The sequence below is a fragment of the Cupressus sempervirens genome, chromosome 5 (genome assembly GCF_028749045.1).
Source record: "Cupressus sempervirens isolate cs-2001-9-10 chromosome 5, ASM2874904v1, whole genome shotgun sequence".
In the NCBI taxonomy this organism is placed as follows: domain Eukaryota; kingdom Viridiplantae; phylum Streptophyta; class Pinopsida; order Cupressales; family Cupressaceae; genus Cupressus; species Cupressus sempervirens.
This window is the reverse complement of record NC_143122.1, coordinates 869,893,900-869,915,077: the sequence shown is the minus strand read 5'-3', so window position 1 is coordinate 869,915,077 and position 21,178 is coordinate 869,893,900. Positions and strand designations below refer to the sequence as shown.

Sequence of the window (21,178 nt, the reverse complement as noted above, 5' to 3'; positions counted from 1 at the left end):
ACACCATGCCAATAACAATGTTAAAAGAATAATAAATTTATATTTAGAGAGTATATTAATTATATTTTGCTTTTTCACTTTTATAGGTATGTACAATCACAAAATATAAAACTAAATAGTGATGATTCCCAAAAACAAAACGAAAAAATCCAAGCGGAAGGTAAAGTTGTAGATTGCGCGCAATTGATATGGACTCTTCCTGGAGTGCACGATAATTGTCTGTGGCGACGCATAATTGAACTTTGTCTGTTAGGTCTTTACGAAATGAATTTTTTAATTGCACATCAATCATTTTTTAAATAGAGAATGCCCATCATTCATTTTCTGTCTCGCATTTGCCACACGTCTAACGCACCCATTTCGTATAGGTCACGTCGTCCTCGTGACGTTCTTCCTGTTTACACTATTAAATTCCGTATGTGAGATCGAGAGATTTTGACATTTAGATACTATGCTATTTATTTTTACTATCAGGATTGGAATGCTTTCCTAAAATATAAATCTTATAGATATTTAGATTTGTTGGTTGTAAAATAAAATTTAAAAATGAAGAAAGTAGTATTATAAATACCTTTTGTAAATTGACAAAAAAAATCATGAGTAGTTGTGTATTAATGATATATATTTTGAATAAATCATATTTCAAAGTTTTATATGCCATTTAACGTTAGTGATAATAATTAAAAACTAAAAAATTAATTTTTAAATATACTTTTCTTATTGAGAAATTTAATTCATAGAAAGAAGATAAGTATGCATCACTTTTCAAAAAGTATTAAATGGATCATTTGACTTTTTCATATTTAAATAGATAGGAAAAGTTGAAATAGAGTAAGCATCATATATCTCCTTTAAGTAAAAGTTTAAATCCATAAGACTTTCCTATAAAAATATAAACATAATAATATTTAATAATTGTTCTATTGCGTTCAATGAAATGTATTGAGTAAAGTTTGTTGTATAGATGATAAAAAATAAAGTTGAAGAATCATTTTTCATTAGATAAACTTTTTTATATCTATTAAGTGTCATAAGATACATATGCAAACTTTTTAATATCTATAAAGTGTTATAAGATACATATGTTAAAGATATATAAATTCTAGTAATAGTCTAGACTAACTTTACATACCTAGATTTCTTAAATTGTAATTCAAAGATTCTTTTAATGTATCTTATAGGTGACTCAAGTGTTTTTATATTCACCCTCTAATAGGTGTTCACCAAAAAATACTTGTAATTGTGGTTAACTGTTCCAGTAGTCGTTATGAAGAAAAAAGAAAGCTAAAAAAATGATCAACTATTAGTAAATATGTGATCAAGTGCATGTGTGAACGGCTATTGGAGAGTATCTATGACAAAGCTCTATCACCAAATAAAAAAGAAAGCTAAAAAATGATCGACTAATAGTAAATGTGTGATCAAGTGCATGTGTGATCAGCTATTGGACAGGGTACAAGCTAATCTCCCACAAAAAAGTACCAAACACAAAAGAAAGTCAAACTTTTTTTTTTTGCAAATTCACTAAAACATATTGATTTTTCTCCAAATTTTTTGTTGTTTTTTACTACAAACTATGCAGATCATGAAGATCAAATGCTGAAATTTTCAAAAAAAAATTCATGATGTTTTCAATCTTTTGAATATAGGTCAACTGTACATTTTTGTGGGAGGATAATCACATCCATTAGAGAATATCTATGACAAAGCTTTATCACCATCATTAGACCCCATAAGAGTTACTCGATCTCTTCCCCTATATAGGAAAGAAAGAATAACTATTCAACTCTACATCATTTTATTCACTATATACTCAATTTTTTTCTACTTATATTCATTACTCTATTACTATTTTTAATATTTTTTCCTTTTCTCTTAACTCTTTTAAAAATTTATCTTTTATTTCATTATTGTATTTAAACTTGTATAAATATATCATTTATATTTCATATTTTTGTATTTATTAATAAATATTAATAATATATTAATTGTTAAATACAACATATTTTTCATTGACATGCAACATCACACTCAATGATCCAAAGACTTCATTTACACTTCAATTCCACATTATCTCCTCCTTAAGAATCAGATACAAGTATATTCAAACTTACATTCTACAATTTCATACAAACTAATATAGTTAATATTATATCAAACACTTTCATATATATATAAACCATTGTCTAATTAAATTTTATTTATTTTTTAATTATCAAAAACTCTAATAATAAATACATAGATTATCCTTAAATGAATGCAAAAGAAATTTAGCATAAATATCTATGCAACCACAAAAACTGTCGTTCAGTAATTCCATATGATCTTTTATACACAAAAGTTTAATTATATTACTGATTAAAACAGTGAAAGTATCTTGCTGTTCTTGTTTTATTATTTCCGTCTGTGCATTTGGACTGCTATTTATTTTCCCTGTATTGTGTTCTACTTAGGTCAAAATAAATTATTTTGAAGCTACTATTGAATTGTATAATGGTTAAAATGCTGATACTGTCCTGGTTTATTCTTTGTTGTTATTTATTTCTCTAATATTATTTTCTATTTCGATAAATTAGGAAATTACTTTTAAAATAGAATAAGTTATTTATCCATTTACTTGTTGAGTTCCTTGAAAAAGCTGGAGACCTCTGGCCATGAAATGCCCAGGCTATCGCTACCGAATAAAAATGGCCTTATCCGTTTTTGTGACAGAAGAGACGGTAAAATGGACCCCAAACCCCATGTACAATGACTCTAAAGCTTTGTTCTATTGATTTGTTGCGCGACACCGCGCTTCTTCAGAAAGTACAAGAAAACACAGTATGCCGGCATCAAAACGGCAATTTATCAATTTTAAAAATTAAATTTAAAATTATTTTAAAACTGTGTTATCTATTTTAATTTTATTTAAATTTGTCATTTTGATGTCAGCATAGACATTGCCAAAAACACAGTATGTGCAGAACACATGTGCAACAAATCCTAAAAGCAAATATCTGAAAGCATCGACAGTAAACACTAAAACTTTCAACAAAATTGGACAGAATTTGTAACTCTGTGTAATATTGTTTTACGGCTTATTCTAATTAAAGAAGTCCTGTTATTTCTGAACTCTACAACTGATAAACCTTTAAATTAAATTATGCCTAAATTTAAAGTGTAGATTGATAGATTTGAGAACTTTTTGAATTAAATTGCGTCAGCATCTATTTTAGAATCCAATTTTCCGGTTTATAATCAAACCAAAATCATATTTTATAATCTATTCTTATCAAACTGAAATAGGTAAGAACAGAAATGACTAAAAAATTTACCGGAAACTTAAAAAACTCCTCATGAGTTTCTGAGAAGCATTTGATCATGGCGATTGCAGACAAAACAATCTTTCCGATTTCACTAACAATCAATAAGCCGGAGCAGTTCCATCCAAAACCGAATACAAAATACAGGATGAAATAATTGCAAGAGTTTGTTAAAGAAAAGGGGGAAAACAGGGGGAAAGCAAAGCAGAGGAATTTACACGGCCATTCTTCTCCGAAAATGAAAATTCTGAGCAGTGCTGTAGCTATGACTTCGAGGAAACCGAGGATCGGCTTCAGGAATGCTTGTTTTGAAAGATCCTGGAAAATAGGCAGGGCTGTCCTCGTCGATTCTTCCTACAGAGGGAGGCGTACTGGCGGAGCTGTAGCTTCGCGGAAAAAGATCCTGTTGTTGCGCCTGTACAGAAGGAGGTCTGAAAAGGTCTGGATGACTCTTCTGTGAGGCGGCCCTCACAAGCTCCCTGAAATCCTCTTCATTTCTTGAAGAATTTGTACTGAAACTCTTTGCCAGAGAACCAGACATCGACACTCCCGGACCTCCTGCACCCAGGCTGCTATAATTTGCCCTTCCTGCGCATTCCGTCATGCTTCTCACATAATAATCCTTAGCTTTCACAAGGTATGGAAATGGAGACAAAGCTTTCAAGCGCCGGTACAATGACTTCCCTCTCTTCTTTTCTGAAACCTTTTGATCGGCTGTAACTTTCTTGCCGGCTTCCATCGCAGGAATTTCTCTGATGCAAACAAGAAACTGAATTCTTTGAAGCAAATGATGAATTCTTTGAAGCAAATATGCTCACGCAGGCTTTAAGAAAAGATTTTATATAGAAACTGTGGGCTTGTTGTCTGGGGGTAAGCATTTAAAGGGAAGTGTGGGATGTGCCTGCCTATTGTTAATCAGGTAGAAAGCGCGTCATTTGACGTGGTCGTGAGGGCAGCTGCAAGTGCTGGATTTAATTTGACGGCCGTTTGATTCATTAGTAAGGAATCTATACGGACCTTCATTTTAAGCATGTCAAATAATGATTTGTAGTAATTAAAATGTTGGAAAGCATAAGTAGTATTTTTAAATATTAAATGGTTTTATAGCGAAAGGTGAATTTTCAATAGAAATAGAGTAAGGTATAAAGTTTTTACTAATTTTTATTGAAATTTTATTGTTTTCAGTGTCCCAATTATGTTTAATTATTAAAAGAGTTTGACTATTGACTTTTAATTATAAAATTAAGAATAGAAATTTTAATTATCAATTATATATTTGAAGCTATATTTCAATCACAATCACATTTTACATTATCATGTTTTTTATAATTATCTGTTTTATAAGACTTCAAGCATCAGCATGAGCACTTCCATAAGAAGTTACAACACCTCTTCCATACCACTTGAGGACATAGTCTAACGGACCTTCTTAAACAACTAAATTCTAAGTTGGGGAATTTGATCTCATGGAAAACTAAGTGTAACACTTTGGCATTGTCATATAGCAAACGTCATTACATTTTATGTGATGTTTAACTAGGTTTCAACTCTATAATTTTTAAGTCAAACTCATTCATGATTAGCAAGAACTTATCTCTCAACAAGTCTGAATAGTCCACTTACAAAATGAAGCATTGAGATTTCTCTTGAGATCGCCCATTACAATACTACTCCAAATTATATATCCTTAATCATTACATTTCGTAGAAAACTTTAAACTTTATAAATCATTAATCATTTAACAGAATTCTAAATTATGTAAATATTCTATTTGATTGACATGCATTTCCTTAATATCAAAACATCTTATCCATCCAACCTGATCAAGATAAAGTTGTTTTACAATGTGAGCAGATAACTATGCTCGAAAACAATTGGCAGATGATTGGAAACCGGAACTATCGGTCAAAGTTAGCGACATTTGAAACTAGACGATGGTAGGAAAAGGTCAAAAGGGACATAGGAGCAAAGGGGCAGAGAGTCCGAAAAACACGCAGGGTGAAAGCAACCGGACGTACTGGTTATTATGGTCAAGCCAAAAATCATTTAAGATAGGTCCTAGCCGGCGTTGGAATTCTTGGAAGCAATATATATGCTTGCCTATAACTTCCACGCACATAGTTCCAGCCGGCGTTGGAATCCTATGCAGCAATATATGAGTATACTTATAATTTCAATGCACATGTTTGGAGGGTTGATTTTTAATGTGCCAAGATGGGGAATAGAAGTTATTTCTTATAAGGACTCTTCACTATCATTAACACAGCAACCTTGAATATTCTTGAATAGAAAATAGAAGGTTGCACAAAATTTAATAAGAAACTTTTATTTATGTTTATGGGGAATGAGTTTTTCAAATGATTTATAAATCAATATAGAGAATATGATCAATGGGTCTTTGGTCTACTAGTGAAGTTGAATGGCTCACAAAGAACACACCAAAGATCAAGTCTTGCTAAGTGCAAAGCTCCGACATCACACGGGATGAGTCCGGGATCGTGCCCTGGGTGATTTTGACGACATGGATGCCCCTTAGTCCTTGGCTCTAAGCCAAAGAGGTTTCAAGGATGTGTGGGCCCATATCGGGTTCCTAAATCTTTTAGTGGTGGCCTTCGTTGGTTGGTAGCTCACGGGCCTTGTGCCTCACTGTGTTGCCTTGTAGGTATGAACCCTTCATAAATATATATATAGAGAGAGAGAGAATATAAAATGATTATATATACTCTAGAAAATATTAGAAGAAATATGAGATGGCATAATAATTAATTCATTTTGGTTGATTTTTATTTTTTATAGTTGTTTACTATAAAAGATGGATTATTGTTTCTTTATATTAGTATAGATCCTAATGTTGATAGGCGTTTGTCTTGTAGTACATGTGGAGTCTAATCTAATGATGCACATTATGGAAAAATGCAGTCTTCCATAACATTACAAATGTTGCAAAGTTGATAGTGCTATGTTGTATTGTAGACAGATAATGGTTCTCTAGTACACCCTTGTCTCAATTGACTAAAATGTTATATTATACTTGAATAAATCTCCTTTACCTAATATACCTCACTTCATTAAAAAACTATACTATTTGTATAAATATCTTTTCCATCTCATAATTAGTAAAATAAATCTCTTATTTAATTACCCTTATTTTCACCTCACGTAGTAAAAGTAATCAAATAATTTTATTTTATTGTTTGATAATGACCACATTCTCTTTGCCAAATTTTCAAGAATAAATGGAGCCATATATGCATTTATCCCTAACAATCCACATGGTTTCAACTACTGAATGAAAATGATTGTGATGATGACACTAAACTTCTTACATGTAGAAATGCCTATTGGATTAACAAAATAATCTTAAAGAGAAAACTCAAGGTTGGACACATTCTAATAAGAAAAGTTTCCCTTTTAGTAATATATTTTATTATGTGTAAGAGAAATGAACCTTTTAAATTAATATAGAAATATAAAATAATTATATATTAGAATATGATCTATAAGAAGAATAAGATGATACGATAATTTTTTCCCCCCAGTTGAATTTTGACTAATTTTAATCATTCTTTAATATATTAGATGGGTTGTCATTTCTTTATGTAAGCATAAATTTCAATGTTGTTAGAGATGTATCGTGTAGTACATGTGGACCATAATCTAGTGATGCATGTTACAAAAAAAATTATTTCATAATTTAACAAAGGTTGTGAAGTAGAGTTCTATGTTATAATGTAGATATCTAGTATTTCCCAAGTACACCTTGTAGACACCTAAATCCTTTAGAAAATAAAGTATTTTTATTTTCTGAAAAAGTTTCTGATGACATCATCATTTATTAATTAATTTATTAATTTATTTATTTTTATGCCATTAAATCCCTTTATCTTAATTAAAAATATTTAATTAAGGAATCCCTCCCAAAAATGTTTAAATCTTATTTAAACATTATTTCCTTATTTATTAATTATTTAATTAATAAATTGACCAAAAAACTCAAAATAAATAAAAAATTTATTTTTTGCCCAAAACTTGGCCAATTTCCTTAAGACCACTAACCTCTTCCAAAATCTTCTAATCCTTCTTTAATTTTGATTAAAGGCTAATCCCATCATTTCCTACCCCTAATCCCAACTCAAAATATTTAATTAAGATTAAATATTAATCTTCATGTTTATTAAAAAAGTTCTAATAAATATCTCCTCAACCCAAACCCTTGAAATAAATAAAACTTTATTTATTTCCTAAAAATCTAATTTATCCTCATCCTAAGAAGTTCTAGACTCTTCTAGAAAGTCTTCATCCTCATCCTAAGAAGTTCTAAACTATTCTAGAAAGTCTTTATCCTCATCCAAAGTCTAGACTCTTCTAGAAGATGTCTTTAAACCTAATCCTAATCCCCTCCTAACCTTGTCACATTCCCTAAACATGGGGTTAAGACTTACTAACCCAAGCCAAAGTTAACAAATATCTCCTCCTTCACCCACCCTCATTAAATGCCATCCACTTGCCTATCCCTAAGCTAATCCTAAACCATCCTAATCCATCCTCTAATCATTTGCACAATCCTAAGCAAGCTTAAAACCTTCCTAATCAAGCCCAAGTCAAAATTTCTCTCATCTCCCTCAAAATATCCCAACCATAAAATTTTATGAAGCCCACTAGGCCATAAATGACTCTTCCAAGCCCTTTCATTGCTCTTACAAGCCATTATGAGGGTCTTTATGAATATTTTATCCCTTAAGCCTCTTTTGTTGACTCATCCTTTCCCTTTCTTCCATCCTCTCACCCTGTGACATGTGTCACTCCCTAATTGGATGTAAGGAAGCACAATCCATGTGCTCTCCTCATGCAATCTGAGCCCTCCATGAGCTTTTCCCCATCCTTGCATCTTAGCCCTCAATCCCTCAAGCCTCTTGCCTATAAATTGGATCCTTCCCCTTTGCAAAAGAACACAATCCATGAAGTAAAGTCATAATGTCATTTTAAGAAGCCATTTTACATCAAAACCATACACTCACACCCAAATTCCAACTCCATTTGAAGCCCTTTTTGAAGCATAAGCTTGAGCATACATCCTATCTATTTAGACAAAGCCACTCAACAAAAGAGCTTCTCATTGAGAGAGCTCATTAATGGCTCATATTCTCAATTGAGAGCTCATCTTAGTCTATCTTGAAGTTTATGAATTTTGTTTAGTTTTTAGAAGCTTTATTTAAATTTGGTTTCTATTAGAATACTAATATTGCTCATATACATTTTGGCACGCCCGGTGGGACCCCGCATGGGCCATCTTCATTAGCTTTTTTAGTCAAGGTTTGTATGTCATTTGCTAATTTTGGCTAATTTTGCTTGTTTTTGTGATTGGTAGGATTGTATAAATTGGTTTTGTAAGTCCACATGAGCATGAAGAAGACAAAGGAACTCATAGTCTATCTCATAGTGTTTGCAGATTTTTCAAGCTTATAGTTGGACAAAGCACTTGGAATTCTTCTTCCTCTTCTTGTCTATATTCTTCTTATTCCATCTACTTCTTCTTCTTCTTCTTGTGGGAGATCTTGGCCATTTTTTTTCTTAAGGAAGCAAAATCATACACACTTCTTTTTAGTGCTTAAAATGAACCCCCAAATCATACTTAAATCCATTAAAAACTAAAAATTTGCAAAAAAAAAAAAAAAAATCTTTTAACAAGTGAAACTAAACCAATCCAATCATTTGCATCCTTGCAACATCAAGGTTTTAGATGCATTCATGCAAAGTTAGAAACACTTCATTTTTGAGAATTTAAAAAAAACTTCAAGTTTCCATTTCAAAATGTTCAAAATCAACACTAAGTGCACACTAAAATCTAAATCAAACTCGAAGCATCAATCAAGGATAAAATGAACCTCATTTGCAAATATTTTAAATTTTTTTTAAAAATCTCATGAAAACTAAGAGTCCTAAACGGTTGCCAAAATTGTCCTAAAAGTTTTGTTATTTGTTCCAAACAAATGTCTTGTTGCAAAATCTTGAATGTTTCTTAGGTTTTTCATGCATCAAAACAATCTAGGAATATCAGTTTTGGGCTTAAAACATGCAAACTAGAACACAAAATCTTGAATGAAAACCAAAGTCCAAAGAGTCATTTTCACTTTTGTGTCCAAAACAATCTTGAATGATCTAAGGTTGAAACAAAGCACTTCAAAGTTCTTAAAACAACACACAAAATCTCAATCTTGAATGCTCAAAGGAAAAAACTTGAATGTTTAATCACCTGTCTTTGAATGCATGTTGCTAAAATCACTCTTGAGTGCCATGGATTAAAATCGAGTTTTTTTTTTTTATGAATGCATTATTAAAACAACAAATCCAATCTTGAATGCAAAAGGTCAATTAATCATTACAATATCTCACACTTCATCTTTTGGGGGATAAAAAGAATCTACATTTTAGAAACTTTCTAAATTATAAAAATAAATAAAGACACTTTGAGTGAATTTGATTGTTGGACTCATCCTCTTTAATCACCCATCATTCTAACCATTGGTTGCAATATCAGCGCCATATATGGGGATGGGTCTACCTAAGAAGGTGTTAAGTGCTCCACAAAAATCAAATTCCACTCACTTGAGTTTTTATTGGTTTTTCTAAGATAGAAAACTTCTTGAGTGCACATTAGTCTCGCTAACACTTCATTTGGGCATAAAAATTGAACAAATCTTGACATGGAGGGCCTCCGGGCATGCGCTTGAAACCGAGTTTTACACATCTTTATTTTGGGCTTAAAATAGACTCACACTCAATCTTGAATGCCTTATAGAAAAATCAATCAATAATTGACATGGAGGGCCTCCGGGCATGCGAGTTTACTTTTGTTGACCCTAAATCTTCTTGGTGTATTCATTCTTCAATCGATTTTACTTTTGTTAATGCTTCAAGTTGGAATTGAACATTTGCATCCTAAACATGTGTGTTTGCAAGGTCTAGATCCGAAAAACTTAAGCGTTAGTTGGAAAAGAATTCTGTCTTTTAGCCCAAGATCATCCAAGTCTTCTCTCCCCTTGTCGTCTTTCGAGGCCATCTTGGGTGCATAAGATTAGGATCTAAAATCTTGTTTAAATTTTAGGAGGCCTACTTGGGGATTTAATCACCCCTTGAGATGACCTCAACTCCAGCGTTCCGGCAGAGTATAAAGATTGGGAGGTGAATCCAAAGACACCTCTCTTGGGATCAAGATTTTGTCACTCAGGCTAAGCCTCAAGGAACTTTATACCCTTGAGAAGTGAAAGAGGAGAAGTGGGTTACCACTCCTCTCGGCTGTGTGACATCTTTTTGTTTTCATCTATGAATTTGAGCCTCACGTACCTTGGGTATATCGAGGACTCCCTAGCTAAACTAACTGTCAGCCCCTCAGACAACCATCTAGGGTGTTAATGTGTTTGAAGTGATTGATTGAAAAATTTGTAAAACATACACACTCCTTGGCGCAAGTATCACATTCTAAGAATCAAAAACTTCTATCTAGTTGTTCCTATCTATTGCTTCATTTTTTACTTGTTGAATGAATGTTTTCCAAACTTGGTCAATCCTAGCTTAGGGCATACTTAGCGTAGTCACTACCTATTCCAAAAGTTGAACGAGTTGAAGCAAAACAACCAAAATCTCTCTAAGCCAAGAAGATTCAAGAATTTATGTCAGAACAACCCAAACCCAAACAGAAGTTTCAAAAAGCCAAACTCAAGCCATCTCAAGCATACAAAGAAATTGCAGCTAAGAAAAAGGAAGTAACACCAAGCCCTCGAATTGCCAAACTCCACAAAGCAGAAGACAAAGCTGCCGACGAAGCCCTTCAAGATGCCTGGTTAGATCGCACTATCAAATTTAGCAAGCATCCAGGAGTTAACCCTGCTTATGCCTTACCAACCAGGCATGATTTCTATGATTAGGCCCCCTTGTTCCTCCACATCTTCTTGCATAAGCTCCATTTTAGAGTTAGTAAGCCAGCCACCCTTAGTCATCCCCTTAAGAATTTTAGCTCACCCATCTCATTTAGATCTTTGGCTTAGAACCAAACCAATCCCCTCAAACCTAGCTAGCATCCCAAAAGCCTAAACTTCACATCCAAGTGTTCAAAATTGTTGTCACCTTGCCAAAGTCTGCCATTCCTACCATCTTACAAATCCACCAATCTCACCAAGGTTATCCCTTTGAAAGAGCTTTGTCTAGGGTAATCTAGCTTTGTCACTTGTTATCCCTCATCACCTTGAGCTAAAGGTTGGGATCCACAAGTGGTCAATCTCGTGTTTTTCCTAAAGGATCATTAGTCTATCCTTAAGTTGACACAATCACCACCAAGCTTGCACATAGGAAAGCAGACCTTTCATGATTTGGCGACATATCTTTGAAGTTAGAATCCCCAACCTAATCCTCCTTAGGTTTGTCATATAGCTTTGCCTCAACCCAGGAAATCATTTGCATAGAAAAGCCTTCCCCCTTGGCATCCATGAACATTGTTGCATCTCATCCCTAGGAACATTTTCATGCCACCCGTCACTCGCTTAGCCAAGAAGAAGAAATAAACAATGGAACCCTATCATTTGGATCAAATAGCATCGCTCCCCTTGAGCACTCAACCATCCTTCAGCCCAGAGAACACTATACCATCACCTACTGACATTGAAACTTTCATGAACCAACTAGGAAATGTAGTATTGGTGAACACCATTATAGACAAGAACAAAGAAACAATCATGGCTAACTTTCAAAGGGACAATATAGGAGCCTTCAACTTTGGAAGACCTCCTCCCTTATCAGATCCATCTCACCCATTGTTTGGGCAACTACCACTCCCAATAGCCTCTTATGATTCAGATTATCCTCAATATGTGCCAAAAGAAGAGCCTCAAGCCAATCCTTATGATCCAATAGACCCAAACATACCAGCCTCCACTCAAGTTGAAATCTCCCTTCCGCAAGCCAATCCAGCCACCACCACTCCACCATTGGTCCATACCACTCCATCCCAAACTCCCTTCACCCAAAACACCTCATCATTCACTCCCTTCACTATTGCTGCTGTTGCTCTCCAACCCAGCCTTCCAAATCCACCCATCTCCCAGATCAGTGCTAGCATCTTTGGCCAACCTCAACAATATACAACCAGGATGCCACCCATGGGGCCAAGAAATCAAACTTTCATCACCCCTAGCTTGTTTACCTCAGCTCAGAGCACAATTCCATCATTTCCACTAGGTCCTTGGAGCTCAATGCCATCAGCCACAAATCCACAAGCTACTGCCCTCACTCCACAAAGCTATCAAACCCCACAAGCTACTACCAATGTTCTACCAAGCTCTCAAGTGACCCAAGCTCTTGCCACCACTCTACCAAGCTTTCAAATTCAGCCACCAAGCTATCAAACCCCATCAGTTCCATTCCCAAGCTTTCAATTCCCACCACCAACCACCAATTACTTGGCCTCCTTTGCCATGATACCCTCCCAAATGGGGGCACAACCCACATATATTGGTCAAACTCCTCAAATCCCAAGTCAAGTTCCACAAGCTCCCCGATCCTTTCTCCAAGCTTCACAACCATCTTATACCTTACCTCCACAAAGCAATCCATTTATCCCACAACTAGCCTACGTCCCTCAATCCCTATCCCAAATCCCATATCAGCAACAAGCCTCGCAACACATGCAACAATATGTGCTTCCTCCACCTCAACAACCCATCATCCACCATTCAGTTGCCCAAGCCATGTACAATCCCTACCAGCCCATACCTCAAAGCCAGCCATGTTCCATTGCCCCATCTAGCACATACCTACCTCAGGCCACTCTTACATTGGGTGCACCCCAACCATCACCCATTAATTTAGAATGGGAAGCCATGAAGACAACTTTGAAGAACATCCAAGAGGGAAATGATCCAAAAACCTTCAAGTTTGAAAATGTGTGTCCTTACCCATTTGACAGAGCCATTACCATGACACCATTTCCCAAGCACTTTGAGATACCCAAGTTTGACAAATTCAGAGGAAAAGGAGACCCTGTCACACATATCAAAGAATTTTACATGCATTTCCAAGAAGTGGCATACGGTGACATCTTCCTCTTGCGTCTCTTTCCCGAAAGCTTGGCTAGACCAGCTCTTGAATGGTTTTATAGAATCTCGTATAGCACAATTAAAAACTTTGCTGAATTGTCTGAGGCATTTGTAGCCCAATATGCCCATCTTGTTGAAATAGAGCACTCAGTAGTTGATCTTGTCCACACTAAGAAAAAAGGTGGAGAAAGCCTTCCCGAATATCTGCAAAGATGGAAAACCCTTACCACCCGCATATCTTGCACCTTGCCAGAACACCATTTGGTGAAAATATTTATTGATAATGCCCATCCTAGCTTGGCTCACCACATGACCATGAATTGTTTGCAGACCTACAAAGATATCAAAGAAAAAGGAATGATCCTTGAGCAAGGACTCATTAAAGATGATGTGGTCAAGATTTACAAGGAAGCCAACCAAAATCAATTACATTCCAATGACAAGTCTAGGTATTGGAACAAAAATAAGAACGTTGCAATAGACAGCATCACTGACACCAGACATGTGAATATTGTTGCTCCTTCCCAAAATCAGTCCAACCCACCTTATCAACCAAACAATCAACAAACTATCAACTACCAGCACCAGAATCACCAAAGCTATCAAGGCCACAATCCAAGACCTAACTTTCAAGGGTCTAGCAATCAAGCTAATGCCATCAATGTAGCTGCAGGACCAAAGCCCAAGTTCCAACCTGCACCTAGAAATTATACACCCCTTGGTGAGCCATTGGATGTCATTTTTGAGAAATTGACTAAGGAAAACCTCATCAAATTTCCTCCTACCCAGCAAATTGACCCAGGCCAATCCAAAGCTGCATGGTACAAAGACAATGAGTACTGCAAATTTCATAGGGTAAAAGGTCACACCACCCTCAGATGCATGAAACTAAAAGATTATGTGCAGGACCTCATTGATAAAAAAAAAATTATTGTTGGTGCCCAAACCTCTCCCAATGTAGGCTTACAGATCTATCAAAATGCCTTTCTCCCTCACAACAACCAAAATCCTGGAAAAGCACCTATCCAAACCAACAACAACAACACCAACAACCGCCAACCAAACCAACAGCATGGGAAGAACAATGACCACACTTCATCCTATATAGATTATGGTAGCCTCATAGGTTGTATATCCAAGAAAGAGCCTTCTGTCAATGTTATCAATATCCAAGGACCAAACAATGAGTGTGCAGTCACCACTCGAAGAGCGCAATTTAACATCACAGGACCACTAGTTTCACCAGCACCATCAGCTCCATAAAAAAGCCAGTACAATATCTTGGAACACCTTGGGAACATGCTAGCCCAAATCTCCATTTTAGACCTTCTTCGCACTAGTCCTGTGTACAAAAATATCTTTGATAGTGCTCTCACAGAATCTCGTGTCCCTTCAGATATCAATGCTAGTAATTTTTGTAATCTCGTTGGACACCTATCCTCCTCATGTGCCCTATCATTCAAACCCACTGACATACCCATGGTCGAGCCAGATCACACCCTTCCGCTCCGCATAACCATTATGGTATCCAATTTTTTCGTAAAAAGAGTAATGATAGATAATGGATCAGCCTTGAATATTTGCACCCTAAAATTCATAAAACAAGTTGGGTATACTGAGGAAAATATCATTAGTGAGGTTATCACCATCAAAGCTTATGACAACTTGGAAAGAACCACAGAAGGAACTATTTTGCTGCCAATCAAGGTTGGGCTAGTCATCCAAGAAACACTCTGCCATGTTATTGATCTAAACCTACCATTTAACATCCTCCTCGGTCGCCCATGGATTCATGCTATGAAAGCGGTTTCATCCACTTACCATCAATGCGTCAAATTTTCACATCAGGGCACTGAGGTAACCATCCATGCCGATCCAAAACCCTTTGCTTACTGCAATGCGGTTGAAGCTTCATATGCAAACCATTTCCCTGGAATTGATATCAGCACAGCCATCGCCAACTCATCCCACACTTGTAATGACCCAGAAACCATCCTCGCCTCCACCCTATCTACCATGAAGATCAATAACAAAGGCTGTGGAGAGTATAGTCTGTTAGATGCATTTATTGTAGGGGCACTCCCACTTGATCCACACGCTCATGGATGACTGGCATATCACAAAGCTAAGGAGATTCCACCTCCTTGATACAAATAGTTTGGCCCAACAACCTTTGTATCCTCGAAAATCCCTCTTCATGAGGAGCTCACTCCAGGTATCAACAATTGCTTACATAAGGATGCACCTCCAAGAAATCAAGCACGCCTTGATCACTTCAGCCAAAAGTATCCCCAAGAACATAAGCTCGTCACTAACAAATGGAACTATCAAGGTGGTGGTCTAGGACCAGAAGAAAGAGGCATGCAGTGCCCCATCGACGCACACAAGTGGGAATTGAAGTCAGGTCTTGGCTTTGGCATACCCACAACTGGGGGCACCAATGAGAATGGTCACGCTTTTTCAAAAATTCATCGCGACCTTGTTAAAATCGAAGAAATTCCTAAGGAAGTTGAAAAGAGAGCCTATGATGATATCCCAAACCAAATCTTCCTTAGAGACTTTGTTCTCCAAGAACTATCCATCCATTTCATTGACCTACCACTCGCCCATCCATAACTCATAGATTGGGACCAACCAAGCGTCATACACATTGATGAGTTCACATTAGAGGAAGCACTTCTAAGATTCATGGGAGATGAAACTCCTCACAAGCAAACAAAGCCAGATTTTACCTATATCTATAAGCTAGATCCCAAGGGGTATTTTGGAGAAAATCCCCAACCTTGTTTTGATACACCCAAAACTGGAACTAAGGTGAATTTGGGACTAGCTAAGGCAGCGAAGAGAACCCCTCAGCAAGAAAATCTAGAGTCACAAGTAGAACATGAGGATTTAGCATTGCTTCCTCAAGATAATCGACCAAAGGTGTCTTCTATTCTAATTGAGGATACTAGAGAAGTCAAGATCGGTTCTTCAGAGATCCCCAGACTTGTTCACATTGCTGCATCCCTATCACAAGACCAAGCTGACCTCCTCTTTGAGGTCTTAAGAAAGAACATTGGCCGATTTGCATGGTCATATCAAGACATGCCAGGACTGGATCCAAAGCTTGTAGTTCATCATCTTGCAGTCGATCCAAAGATCAAGCCCGTCAGACAAAAGCTTAGAAAAATGCACCCCAAGGTGGCATTACTGGTCAAAGCTGAATTAGAAATAATGTTAGCTGCTAAGGTTATCCAACCTATCGACTACTTAGAGTGGATCTCCAACATGGTCCTTGTCACTAAGCCTTCCGATGACATCAGAATCTGCACTGATTTCAGAGATCTTAACAAAGCTTGTCTAAAAGATGATTTTCCCTTGCCCAACATAGATATGATTGTAGATCTTACAGCTGGACATGAAATTCTGTCCCTCATGGATGGATTTTTTGGGTATAATCAAATCAAGATTGCAAAAGAGGATTAGCATAAGACAACATTCACTACCCCTTGGGGAACCTTTTGCTACAACATGATGTCTTTTGGCCTAAAGAATGCTAGGGCTACCTATCAAAGAGCTCTGACAACCATTTTCCATGATCTTATCCATAGCATTTTGGAGGATTATGTGGATGATATCTTGGTTAAATCTCATACCTTCATGGATCATCTTGCTGACCTGGAGAAAGTCTTTGATAGGTTAGCCAAATATCATCTTATGCTGAATCCCAAGAAATGTGTCTTTGGGGTCACATTTGGCAAGCTTCTAGGCTTTATAGTTTCTAAACAAGGTATAGAGATTGACCCCAAGAAGGTCAAAGCTATCTTAGACATGCCTCCTCCCTAGACACTGCGACAGCTTCACACTCTTCAGGGAAAGGTTCAATCCATTCGGCGCTTCATCTCCCAGCTTGCAGATAAGTGTACGCCGTTTGCACACTTACTAAAGAAGGATGAAAACTTCAAGTGGGATCCTTTATGTCAACGCAGCTTCGATCATCTCGAGAAGTATCTCATCAATCCCCCTATCTTGGTTCCACCAGTTCCTACTCGTCCCTTGATCTTGTACATATCAACAATGCCTACTGATCTAGGGGCACTTCTAGCATAGCTGGATGACTACGACAGAGAAAGAGCCATCTACTACATCAATAGAACCCTAGTTGGTTATGAACTCAATTATACTCCTATGGAAAAAGCTTGTTTGGTAGTTTTTTTCTCAACTCAAAAGCTTCACCACTACATGCTAAGTCATACCATCCAACTAGTCTCCAAGATCGAACCTCTCAAGTATATGCTCTCTAGAACAGCACTTAAAGGCCATTTGGCCAAATGGGTTATGCTCCTTAGCGAATTTGACATCCAGTATGTGGACAAAAAGGCAATCAAAGGGAAAGCTATAGCAGATCACCTAGTTGATGCGCCTCTAGTAGATACATATCCTTTGATCACAGAATTTCCAAATGAGCATATTTGTCTAATTGAAGAACAACCCCCATGGAAACTTTATTTTGATGGCTCATATACATCTCATGGATTAGGGGCAAAAATATTGTTGGTCACACCTCAAGGAGATTACATTCCAAAAGCCTTCAAGCTACAATTCCCTACCACCAACAATATAGCTAAATATGAGGCTCTCATAGCAGGATTAAAGATAGCTGCAGAATGGAACATCACTAAGTTACAAATCTTTGGTGATTCTTAGCTCATCATCAAGCAAGCCCTAAATGAATATCAAACCAAAGATGAAAAGCTATTACCCTACAAAGAGCTAGTTGATTAGCTAACCCAACATTTTACAAAGCTTCAATTTACACAAGTTCCTCGAATACAGAACAAAGCAGCAAACGCTATGGCTACTATCGGCTTGCTCTTGGAAATTCTCCAAGCGGTTATGCAGTATGAGTTTTTAGTCGAGCAACTCCTCACACCTACCTATGCGAATGATGACTCAAACCATGTTTGTATCTTGGTTGGTCCTTAATCCCTTTGGTACCATGAGATTCATGCTTACCTTAAAGATGGTATCATCTCCCCTCACCTCACACGTACCCAATGCCAAAACCTCATCCGAAAATCATCCCGCTATGTTATCATAGCCAATACCCTATATCGTCGGAGTTATCATGATACTCTCTCTCAATGTTTAGATGAAAATGAGGTCGCGATGATGTTAAAAGAAGTACACTCCGGACTTTGCAATGCCCATACGAGTAGTATTGTCTTAGCACGAAAAATCCTTAGAGCAGGCTACTATTGGCCTACCATCGAAGAAGACTCCTATGACTTTGTCAGAAAGTGTCTCCCATGTCAGCAGCACAAAAATCTTGTGCACGCTCCAGCACAGGATCTACAGCCTATTGCACCACCTTGGCCTTTCGCTTGTTGGGGCCTTGATCTAGTTGGAACTATCACACCTCTCTCATTTGATGGACATAAATGGATAATAATAGCTACAGACTATTTCACTAAATGTGTGGAAGCAGTCCCCCTAGTCTCAGCTACAGGAGTTCAGGTCTCCAAGTTCATCTTGTACCACATTGTTTGCCGCTTCAGCATCCCATCCACCATCTTCATCGACCATGGAGGTAACTTTGAAAATCTCAACATGGAAGAATTATGCACTTCCCTCCGCATCCATTACCACTTTTCTAGCCCATATTTCCCACAAGGTACCACCAACAATATAGCTAAATATGAGGCTCTCATAGCAGGATTAAAGATAGCTGCAGAATGGAACATCACTAAGTTACAAATCTTTGGTGATTCTTAGCTCATCATCAAGCAAGCCCTAAATGAATATCAAACCAAAGATGAAAAGCTATTACCCTACAAAGAGCTAGTTGATTAGCTAACCCAACATTTTACAAAGCTTCAATTTACACAAGTTCCTCGAATACAGAACAAAGCAGCAAACGCTATGGCTACTATCGGCTTGCTCTTGGAAATTCTCCAAGCGGTTATGCAGTATGAGTTTTTAGTCGAGCAACTCCTCACACCTACCTATGCGAATGATGACTCAAACCATGTTTGTATCTTGGTTGGTCCTTAATCCCTTTGGTACCATGAGATTCATGCTTACCTTAAAGATGGTATCATCTCCCCTCACCTCACACGTACCCAATGCCAAAACCTCATCCGAAAATCATCCCGCTATGTTATCATAGCCAATACCCTATATCGTCGGAGTTATCATGATACTCTCTCTCAATGTTTAGATGAAAATGAGGTCGCGATGATGTTAAAAGAAGTACACTCCGGACTTTGCAATGCCCATACGAGTAGTATTGTCTTAGCACGAAAAATCCTTAGAGCAGGCTACTATTGGCCTACCATCGAAGAAGACTCCTATGAATTTGTCAGAAAGTGTCTCCCATGTCAGCAGCACAAAAATCTTGTGCACGCTCCAGCACAGGATCTACAGCCTATTGCACCACCTTGGCCTTTCGCTTGTTGGGGCCTTGATCTAGTTGGAACTATCACACCTCTCTCATTTGATGGACATAAATGGATAATAATAGCTACAGACTATTTCACTAAATGTGTGGAAGCAGTCCCCCTAGTCTCAGCTACAGGAGTTCAGGTCTCCAAGTTCATCTTGTACCACATTGTTTGCCGCTTCAGCATCCCATCCACCATCTTCATCGACCATGGAGGTAACTTTGAAAATCTCAACATGGAAGAATTATGCACTTCCCTCCGCATCCATTACCACTTTTCTAGCCCATATTTCCCACAAGGTAATGGCTAGGAAGAGGCAACTAATAAAACCCTCCTCAAAATCCTAAATAAAGTTGTCAATGATTTCGGCCGCGATTGGCACCTACAAATAAATCCAGCCCTATGGGCCTATCAAACTTCCTTTCGTACATCCACAGGCACAACTCCATACTCCTTAGTCTATGGTGCCGAAGCAGTACTACCCATAGAGGTTGAACTTCCCTCCTTGCACATATCTTTGCAAGGACAAATATCAGATGAAGAATACAGAGTAGCTCGGCTCACCTAGCTAGATCTCTTAGATGAGAAGCAACAACAAGCCTATGATCATCTCATAGTCTATCAAACTCGTCTCAAAAGGAATTTCAACAAGAAGATGCTTCCACGACACTTTCAGCTGGGCGACATGGTCCTCAAAGAAAATATGAAAGTCCAAGCTGACCGAGAAAAGAAAGGCAAGTTTGAACCTACCTGGCTTGGTCCTTATGTTGTCACTGCCTCCTTTGGCTCCAGAGCCTATCAACTATCTACACCGGAAGGAGAACTCTTGAATGATCCTACTAACATCATTCATCTCAAGAAGTTCTATGCTTGAAGATCCTTGGTATACCCAGCTTTTGAAAAATACAAAAAAATAGTAAAGAGAAATAAGCATCCAATGGTGAAAACTTGGCAATTCAAGCGCCTTAGATAGGTACCTTGGTGAAAACCTGGTAATTTAGGTGCCTTGTGTACTAAGACTCATCCATTATCTATCACTATCCTATCCCTCATCCATCCATTCACAATCCAATAAAACACCTGCTTGTTCCCTTGGTGTTTCGACCAAATATCCAAAATCTAATGAAGCTTGTAAATACCTCCTATATAGCTTGTAAATCTTGTACCTCAGCTTGTAAATCTTGTACCCTAGCTTGTAAATCTTGTATCATCCCTTGTATCATAGCTTGTATATCCAAATCTTGTCCAAAGCTTGTACCATATTCCAGCTTGTATTATATGCCAAATCTTGTATCCTAGCTTGTATCCTATCACATGCACACAAAGAATCCCATTTTCCTTAAGCTTTTCGCAAACCATCTAC

The 21,178-nt window shown here is 37.1% G+C and overlaps 1 protein-coding gene across 1 annotated transcript in view; it reads right to left on the bottom strand.

The window, feature by feature from the left end:
- Window positions 1–254: 254 nt before the first annotated feature.
- The window catches only part of LOC149558682 (uncharacterized), a 32,360-nt gene continuing 11,436 nt past the window's right edge, over window positions 255–21,178 (bottom strand). The window contains exon 2 of the mRNA XM_089832790.1: window positions 255–403. The gene's annotated coding sequence lies outside the window, so the exon portion shown is untranslated. The remainder of the gene's footprint in view (window positions 404–21,178) is intronic.